The 9,096-nt window shown below is 35.6% G+C and overlaps 1 pseudogene across 1 annotated transcript in view; it reads left to right on the top strand.

Moving 5' to 3' along the window:
- Nucleotides 1-8,682, top strand: part of LOC143530791 (transmembrane emp24 domain-containing protein p24delta3-like) — a 29,063-nt pseudogene extending 20,381 nt beyond the window's left edge. Inside the window, exons 3-4 of the transcript XR_013134918.1 lie at nt 8,247-8,323; nt 8,451-8,682. The product of XR_013134918.1 is annotated as a transmembrane emp24 domain-containing protein p24delta3-like (transcript). The remainder of the gene's footprint in view (nt 1-8,246; nt 8,324-8,450) is intronic.
- Nucleotides 8,683-9,096: the final 414 nt, after the last annotated feature.

Here is a 9,096-nt window from a genome sequence, read left to right on the forward strand (position 1 = left end):
GATCTTGAGAAAAGGAGGTTTCAAATGTAAAAATGGGTGAAAACCCGAGTTGAAACCGATTCTCGCATGATCAAGTGATGTATACAAGTTATACAAAGGATCTTGATCCAAGTGATGAGTTAAAAGAGTTTAGAACGAAATTTTACGGTTGAAATCTTGTAAAATGAGTTTTCCATGTGAAAGACGGGTGAAAGCCCGAGATGAAACCGACTCTTGCATGATCAAGAGATGTATACATGTTATACAAGGGATCTTGGTCCAAGAAATGAGTAAAAAGAGTCGAGAACGGATTTTTACGGTTAAAACCTTTGTTTTTATATCAAAACCGACACTATGAAAGAAATGGTTTGATTGTTGGTGTAACTTGCTTGGTATAGTGTTATTGTGCTTGTAAGTGTTGTATCTAGTGGCTAGCAAATGCTAGAAACCAAGATCTTTGCGATCTAACGCTAGAAACACAAGATAGTTCGGTTTTCGTGTGATTTAGTGATTTTGGACAGATTGTAGTGTGCTTAGAGTTGGGTCATGAAATTTCACAGAGATGATCTATACATGAAAATATGAGATCTGTGAATATTTGGTAATTTTTGGATAAAAGATGAATATTTGGTGAATTTAATGCTCGGTTTTGGCCAAAAATGGTGAAAAATAGCTAAACTTGATGAACACTTCTGAAAAATTTAGGATAAGCTTTTTATAACATATAAAAGTCACACACAAAATTTGAGCTCAGTTGGAGAAGTCTAAAGGGGCTTTTCGGTAAAACGAGTTCTAGGGCTTTCTAGCTCGGTTTTTGTGAAAATGGCTTGAAAAATGAGTTTTGGGTTCTGGAAAAATTCCAGGGAGTTATGAGGATGGCAGGGATCATCCCAGAAAAATTTGGGATTTTTCTAAAGTCTTTTGGTATTTTTGACATATTTAGTGTTTTAATAAGGTTTAAAAATAGATAAATAAATGTAAATATAAGAAAATAAATCTGGAAAATTTTTATTAAATTTCTTACTGTCAAAATAAGTTTTGTGCAAAATTTCAAGACCCGAGACTAAACGGGTATTTATTTGTGCTAAAAAGAACATAAAAACAAATTTTTAAAGCTTAAAACGTGTAAACCGGCAAAACTCGCATAAGCGAGCTGACTGGTATATGAAAACCCTAAAAATGGACCATTTCCATAAAACTAAGTAAATTAAGTAAAAATAAATCATCCGAAAATAATTCGGATGATTTGGGTAATTTTACCCCATTTTACTGTTTCCGGCACCTAAATGACGGAAACGGGCCCCGCGGCCAAACGGGGTGTCCAAACCGAGCTCTAATTTCATCACTTTAACTAAAGTAACAGTCAAACACCATTTTTGGGTCGGGTGTGAATAAACTCATTTTTGAAACTAAAAAAAACGGATTACCGTGCTAGGCACGCAAATCAAGGAAAATATAAAAATGATAATTTTGACCGTCCGACTCTAAGTAATGGCACAATCTGAGTCCTTAGGAGTGTCACGGGGTTAACATTGTCCCCGGATCGAGTACAGTACTGGGTTAACAATGTCCCCAGATGTACCGATTAACACGGATTTAATTTATGGCAATTATATAGTAACGATTAGATATTATATTACAGATCCAGGCTTATAGCAGTTCATTGTACCACGTCCCGACTCACAGAGAGGTGAGTTTTCACGAGCCCCTTTTTACTGAACTGTTTCTAAATATTTTCCCGGGTCGGAAAACATGTCTTTATTAAAGTATTTAAGTACATACCGATCGTATGGAAACACTTGTATATTTATATATATATGTTTGATGCACAGAATATATAAATTGTTTATCGTGTGTAATTGTTCTGGGGTAACATAGTTCCCAGAGGTTATTATTGTTCTGGGGTAACATAGTTCCCAGAGGTTATTATTGTTCTGGGGTAACATAGTTCCCAGGGGTTATTATTGTTCTGGGGTAACATAGTTCCCAGGGGTTATTATTGTTCTGGGGTAACGTAGTTCCCAGAGGTTATTATTGTTCTGGGGTAACATAGTTCCCAGGGGTTATTATTGTTCTGGGGTAACGTAGTTCCCAGAGGTTATTATTGTTCTGGGGTAACATAGTTCCCAGCATAATTTCATTGCTAATAAATGGTTATTAAAATGATCTGTCAGTGTTTATTTAAATTAGTGAAACTCACCAACTATTCGTAGTTGACCCGTTTTCTTTACATGTTTTCTAGGTATGCCCAAGTTGGAATGATTGATATGTGCTTAATGATCTGTGCTACTTGTTGGAAGCTTGCTGATCTATATTTTGTAATGAATATATTAATGTCTTATCGGTAAAACTTGTGTGTAACACCTAGACAGTAACGAAACTATCAACAATGTAATATGATATAAATTAATGTAGTGGTATTTTCTTTATAAGCAATGCTGTTGATATCAGATGTGTCTGTTGCATCCCGTGTACGTTTCCGCTGCGGTTACGGGGTGTTACAAATTTTTTACGGGTTAAAAGTGTTGACTTGAAGATGTCAAATGAATGAAAGTTAGAACGTTAAACATGATTTGGGTTTCAAATTTATTTGCAATGACATTTTTGAAAAGAATCAAAAGGTTCGGGATTTGGTAAATTGACTACTTTTCCCCCGACTATTAAAATTTAAGAATAGATAATGAACACTTACGACATGCCACCTTAGGTCTATCAATGCTTCTAACTTGTATCAAATTTGAAACATTCGTGTCAGCATTAACTTTTCCTTTAATGGTGATCAAATGTTGTATGGGAAACATGTCATGCAAAATTATGCTCAAATGAAGCAAAATATTCACAAAATTGAATGAGTTAACATGTTATTTTTTACGTTGTCAAACTTATCGAAATATTTTTCATGATTTAGCTCAGAAAAACATAGTTCTTGAAGAATATATGTCGTTATAACTTAATGTTCTCTTTTCCTTCTATGGGTTGTATATTGATAAATATATCAATAAAAGTAGCGCTCCTTCAGTATTTAGACTGAGTGGTCAGAACTACTATTGTATGACTAATGTAAGAGAAGTTTTCTTCCTAAATTCTTTCAATTATACATATATGATACTGACAATGAAAGTTTCAATAAAAGAAAAGAAGCGTTCTCGGGTACGTTTTTGAACATGCATTTTTTATTAAGTTCATTTAGAAAATCATTATGTGATATAAATAAAATAAGTTTATATACACATAGTACAGATGCAAGCATAGATGTAATACATTTTTTCATAGACGTGTAATTATCTTCTTTACTTGTAATTATAATTTGGATATTTCCGTGTGTTAAATGGGCTCTAAAACTAGAGATTATATATAATAATAATAATAATAATAATAATAATAATAATAATAATAATAAGCATACAACAAAAAATACACGTTAAAACGAGTAGTTCTTTAAACATTATCATAATTAATAATACACATTAAAAAGACGAGTAGTTCTAATCCTTGTGCGTTCGACCTTCCATTGGTCATGGTTCCTCGAACGCCTTTCAAGTTCACTATTGTACTCCTCTGGATTTTCTATATATTCCTCTCCAAGGTGAGTATTTAGGGACGTGATCGTCCCCAATTTGAAGTTGGGCAAAGACTTGATCGAAGGCCTAGTTCCATTCTTCATCGATCCATGTTAATGGTTTATCAACGGATGGTGGCGGGTTTCCAAGGCGTACAGGTACAACTACATTAGTTGGCTGGTTTGGAGGGCGAAAAAAATGGGAGGTGTCGAGTTTGTAGGGAGTACCCGTACAACTGGATACGTCTGGTTTGCAGGGTGTAGAGATTATACAATGGGAAATGGATACTCTCCACACATATTTGAGATGAGCGTGTGTAGGTTGGGTTTGAAAATGAAATTGTTTGAGAAGAAACTATATAGTTTGAAAATGAAATTGTTTGATATAACAACCATATTTTATTATATGATATAAGTTGTTTATTTTTTTTATATCAACTAGTCGGTTACCTTTGTATTTCAAATTTACTAATTTTCTTTTTACAAAGTAGCCGTTTAAAATGGCATAGTCCCACAATCTCCAGGTTCGTTGACAGTTCGTCTATGCAAGCCAAGTCCATGGACTTGTGCGTCACATCATGACAGGTCCGTGATTTATAAATACACCCAATTCCATCTCATTCGAACGAAAGGAATTTTGGCATGTTACAAATGCTTTTATAGTTTGATGTAGTATTGCCATAACGGGTAAGTTGGGTTGTAAATCAAAAATGGGTACTGATCAGAGGAGTAATTTTTAGTGTTGGTAAAAATGGACCGGGTGGGGCGCCAACCTACCAACAGTTTTGCTTTCCTTCATTTCTTTGAGTTTACATATAGCTAATGTATTTATATAATTATAAAAACTACATTATTCAATAAAATATTTATAGTTTGTAATTTAAATTGTAGAGGTAGGGTACCAAGTAGCCCACAGAACAAGAGGATAAACCCTTCCGTGGGTGTGGAATTCTTCCACAGCATGGCATATATCCCTAATAATGGAAATATGGTTGAACCAAGGATGATCACCCGCAAGAAGAATATCCTCCGCATAAAGAGATACAAACCTTCCGTGGAAGGAACACTTGGCAATCAATAATTGAAAAAATTCAGCAAGAGACTTGTCGTGAGGAAGCATATGATAGGATGTGACATGGAAGGGAAAGACCAATTACATGTTGGAATTCCCGTACAATCCACAAACGCACGATAGGCCAATAAGAAAGGGTCAACGCTGTACTTGCCCACAACAAGGACTTATGTATGCCAGCTGTCGGACCAATTAGGAGCCACTATCATGCACAGTCATAAAAATAGAAGGTTCCATTGAGTGGGACAGCTGACCCAATCATTCTCTCCCCCTTTGGCTATTTACCACATGAGAATTAACTGTAAAAGGGTCCGCACTCTCTCATTCTCTCTAAAGAATACTCATCATTTACCATACGGATTCTCACGCTGGTTGGTGGTTATGAGAAGGCACACCCCCCCCCCCCACCCATTCCCCTTCTTGTAACGAGCTCACGACGTTCGGTTTTGCAGGTCACGGCTGCTACAAGTCATAACAGTTGTTAATATCGACTTACCGGAGAATACTAAGCTAAGTCCACCAAGGGTTACAGTAGTGTTATTGATTTATCGGCCGAGATATTAGGTTAAGCTTACAAAATGTTAAATTAGTGTTTCTTCACTAATAAAATAATAATTTGAATAATTCATATGAAAATAACTAAACAGTTTGTAAGCATTTAAATACACTTAGGTTATGTGTAGTGGATGGGATACATTGTAGGGCAATTTTTGACACGTAACGTCACGTTAGCAGGGGTGATTTTTATTTTAGGGTGTAGTGGTTTGTAACCCAATATTACGCCATCATAACGCCACGCCAGTTTATTAATTTTTTTCTTTTTATAATTAAAATAAACAAATAAAACACTATTAATTTAAATAAATAAATAAAAATACATTATAAATAAAAAACAAACATTAAAATAAAAAAATACATAACAAAAATATAAAAAAATACATATAAAATAATAATTTATGTCTCGTCTTCGCTTTCTTCATATTATTTGCCATCTTCGTCTTCTTATTCAAAGGGACGATTCCCCCAAACTGGTTGAACCAAATACGCTTTAAGTTGATTACATATCTCACATGATGTGACCTCGTGAAGGTTTTGTGTTCATTGTTCTTCGGTTGCTTCAGGAAATTCTTCTAAAACGCTCCATGTATATATTGTTGGCATATTACTCTGTCATCGTCTTCTAAAATCATATTATGCAATATGATACACGTATACATGACATTGCTTTATTACGAGTGACCATACACGACAGAGGTTTTCACATAATGCCAACATTGTTTAAGAACCCCAAAACACCTCTCGATATCCTTTCACGCAGACTCTTACTTCTTAAAATATTCTATTTTTTCTTCAAGCAGGTCTTGAAACGTTTTCACGATGATCGAGTACTCCTGATATATCACATCTCCCATACAGCATCCATGTTGGTAGTAGGTAACGTTGGCATAAAATGGTAAGTCCGGTATGCTATGACTGATGTAATACTCTAATACATGCGACGCGTTGAGAACATTTATGTTTTGTTGGACCCGACAGAGCGAAAGAAGGCCCACCAAACCCAAAGTTCATGTGAACAAACGTCCTGAAGACTAACTGTTGGTATCATATGGTTACCATGGGTGTAATGACCTCACCATGCAGTTGGATAGTTAGACCATTCCTAATGCATGCAATCTATATTCCCGATCATGTCAGGGAAAGAAGGTTTACTTTCATGTACATCGTATATATGACTTAGGTCGTTTGAAGTTGGAATCCTCAGATAATGCATAATTGTATTATTCCTATATAAATAACTAATTAAAACAATTTAAAGTAAAAACAAGTTATACAAAACAATTTAAATATAAAACAATTAAGTTACATAAAACAATTTAAATTATACCGATGCAAAAATTCTCCAACGCGTCTCGTATCATTTTCTCCGACTTCTTTAAATAGTCGCCGTTGATGTCAGTCGGGCTTCTGCATGCGAGGATGTGTAGAGCCAAAGTACACTTTTGGATAACGATAAATCCTAACATTCCCCTTGCGTCGCATTTTTGTTGAAAATACGAATACTAGCGCTCCAAATCTCCCTCAATGAGCAAAAATAAAATTTATTTCTAGACATCCGAAAACGACGTCTAAACTTAGCGTCGTCGTATCTAGGCGGGTCGTTGAAGTAGTATTGCATCAAACGATCGTTCGCACCTCATAGTCTTGAACGATGAACGCTCGCCTCATGCGTAGGCGAGAACTAGTAGAAGTTATCTTATTTACTACGGTCCTAAAGTCACTCGTAACCGCATCGTCTTGCTCCTCCGCCTCTTTTATGAGCTTATCTATCACCTTGTTATGCTCAATAAATTGTTCGATAATGTCGATAGTGTTTGTCGAATCCTTATTTGGTGAAAATAAAGGGTTTTGGAGGTTGAGTTGTTTAGGTATTAATATTGATTTTGTTAACTAATTTTTTTTATTAAGGGATATTGGTTTTTAATACTCTCAACTTTCCCTCATTGGTAGATAACACTCCTAACTGTTGATTTGTCACCCACCACTCCCAACTTTCACCCTATTTTCCTGTACCACTCCCGTCTAAATCAACACTAACCTCGTTAATGTTTTGGACTAAAATGTCATTCAAATTAGTTGAGGGGGTAAAACAGAAATTTTATTTTTAACACACAACCTCCATTCCGGTGACCTCGTTTTTCCGGCGACCTCATTTTTTCCGGAGAATTTGAGTTTTCCGGCTATCTCGTCTTTCAGAACACCATATCCATCATTTCACCGAGCTTCACATATGAATTTGAGTTTTTCGGCGAGTTGCAGGTTTCCGGCGAACACCATATCCATCATTTCACCGCCCACCGCCCCAAAACCGCAACCCCCGCCCCCCGCCACCACCAGTGTCTCACCCAGCCACCTTCCGGGATCTCTTGCGTGCCTGAAAATCGAGTTGCAGGTTTCCAGCAAGCACCATCTTCATCATATCTCCACTGGTGCACAATCTTCATGATCTCCATCACCTTTTTACACCTTTGAACCATCTCCATTTTCTGAAAGACTAGATAATCGGAAAACTCAAATTCGCCGGAAGAAAAGAGGTCCCGGAAAAACGAGGTCACCGGAAATGGAGGTTGTGTGTTAAAAATAAAATATCTATTTTACCCCCTCAACTAATTTGAATGACATTTTTAGTCCAAAACATTAACGAGGTTAGTGTTCATTTAGGCGGGGAGTGGTACATGAACATAGGGTGAAAGTTGGGAATTGTGAGTGACAAATCAAAAGTTGAGAGTGTTATCTACTAACGTGGGAAAGTTGGGAGTGTTAAAAACCAATATCCCTTTCATTAATATGACCTTTGTCAACACATCTAATTATAATTATTTTCAAATCTATTCATGGCGACTAATGCATCCCCCTCTCCTTAAAATCGCCCCAAAATCAGTGAGAGGTGGGGTAGGTGTTTACGATAACAAAGGGCGATTTTGGCTCATTACACTTGTTCTTATAAACCTTGTATCTATTTGACATGTTTCCCTTATTGATAATACTTATATATGATGCACCTTACTAAAGATGTTTTTTTCATATAAGGAGGGTTCAAATTTCCACCTCTAATTTACATGTGATACTTCTCTTTAGGGTGTTGAACTTGAATTGAGAGTACTTGAAGAGGCTATGAAAGCACTCCATGAAAATTACATCTTTCTAAAGAGCAAGTAAGTTTTTATTTTTCTTCTAAAAGAATTATTATTGATTATTTTAGGAATCATTTGTATACAATTAAATGACGTATTTTGATAATACTGCGCATAAGCCATTAACTTAATTGTTACATACACATAGGGAAGCGGAGATAAGGGTAGTGAGTGAAAAGACGAATGCAAAGGTGGCTCGGTTTAGCATCATCTCTCTTGGTCTCTGCATCGGAGCCTCGGCTTTGCAGGTGTGGTATTTGAAAAGATATTTCAACAAGATGAAACTTATCTGAAGTTTTTACGGTACTAGGTTTTAGATTGTATTAAACAATAAACAATTAGGTTGTTTTCCTATTTTCAAATATGACGAGTATAAGTAAGTAAAGTTGGTGTCACCTATATATTTGATCGATTTATTTATGGATGAATTTGTGTAGATAATATATGTTTATTCCTAAAGGTTAAACGGGTAAGATTAATGTGACAAGTGACATTATAACAACAATATAATATTGTGTGAAATATAAATAGGAAAGCTTTGGATATGAGCCATGATCAACGTTCTCCTCTTTGTTCGGGTGTCAAACCTCCCTTACCACAGCTTGGGCAACTCCTTAACCCGAAACCTTGGCAATCGTAGCATCTATATAAGAAGAAGAAGAAGAAGTTGTGTTAAATTCACAAGAAACTGAGAGTTTATATATCATGCATATTAAAAAATATATAAAAAAAAAACAAGAGAAATTATGGAGCTAGAGAAATGATCTCACTTCCAACGCTCGAATATATTCCCG

Source organism: Bidens hawaiensis, unplaced genomic scaffold (assembly GCF_021521415.1).
Source record: "Bidens hawaiensis isolate Kalapana, Puna unplaced genomic scaffold, B.hawaiensis_p1.1 tig00000670_1, whole genome shotgun sequence".
NCBI classification, from domain to species: domain Eukaryota; kingdom Viridiplantae; phylum Streptophyta; class Magnoliopsida; order Asterales; family Asteraceae; genus Bidens; species Bidens hawaiensis.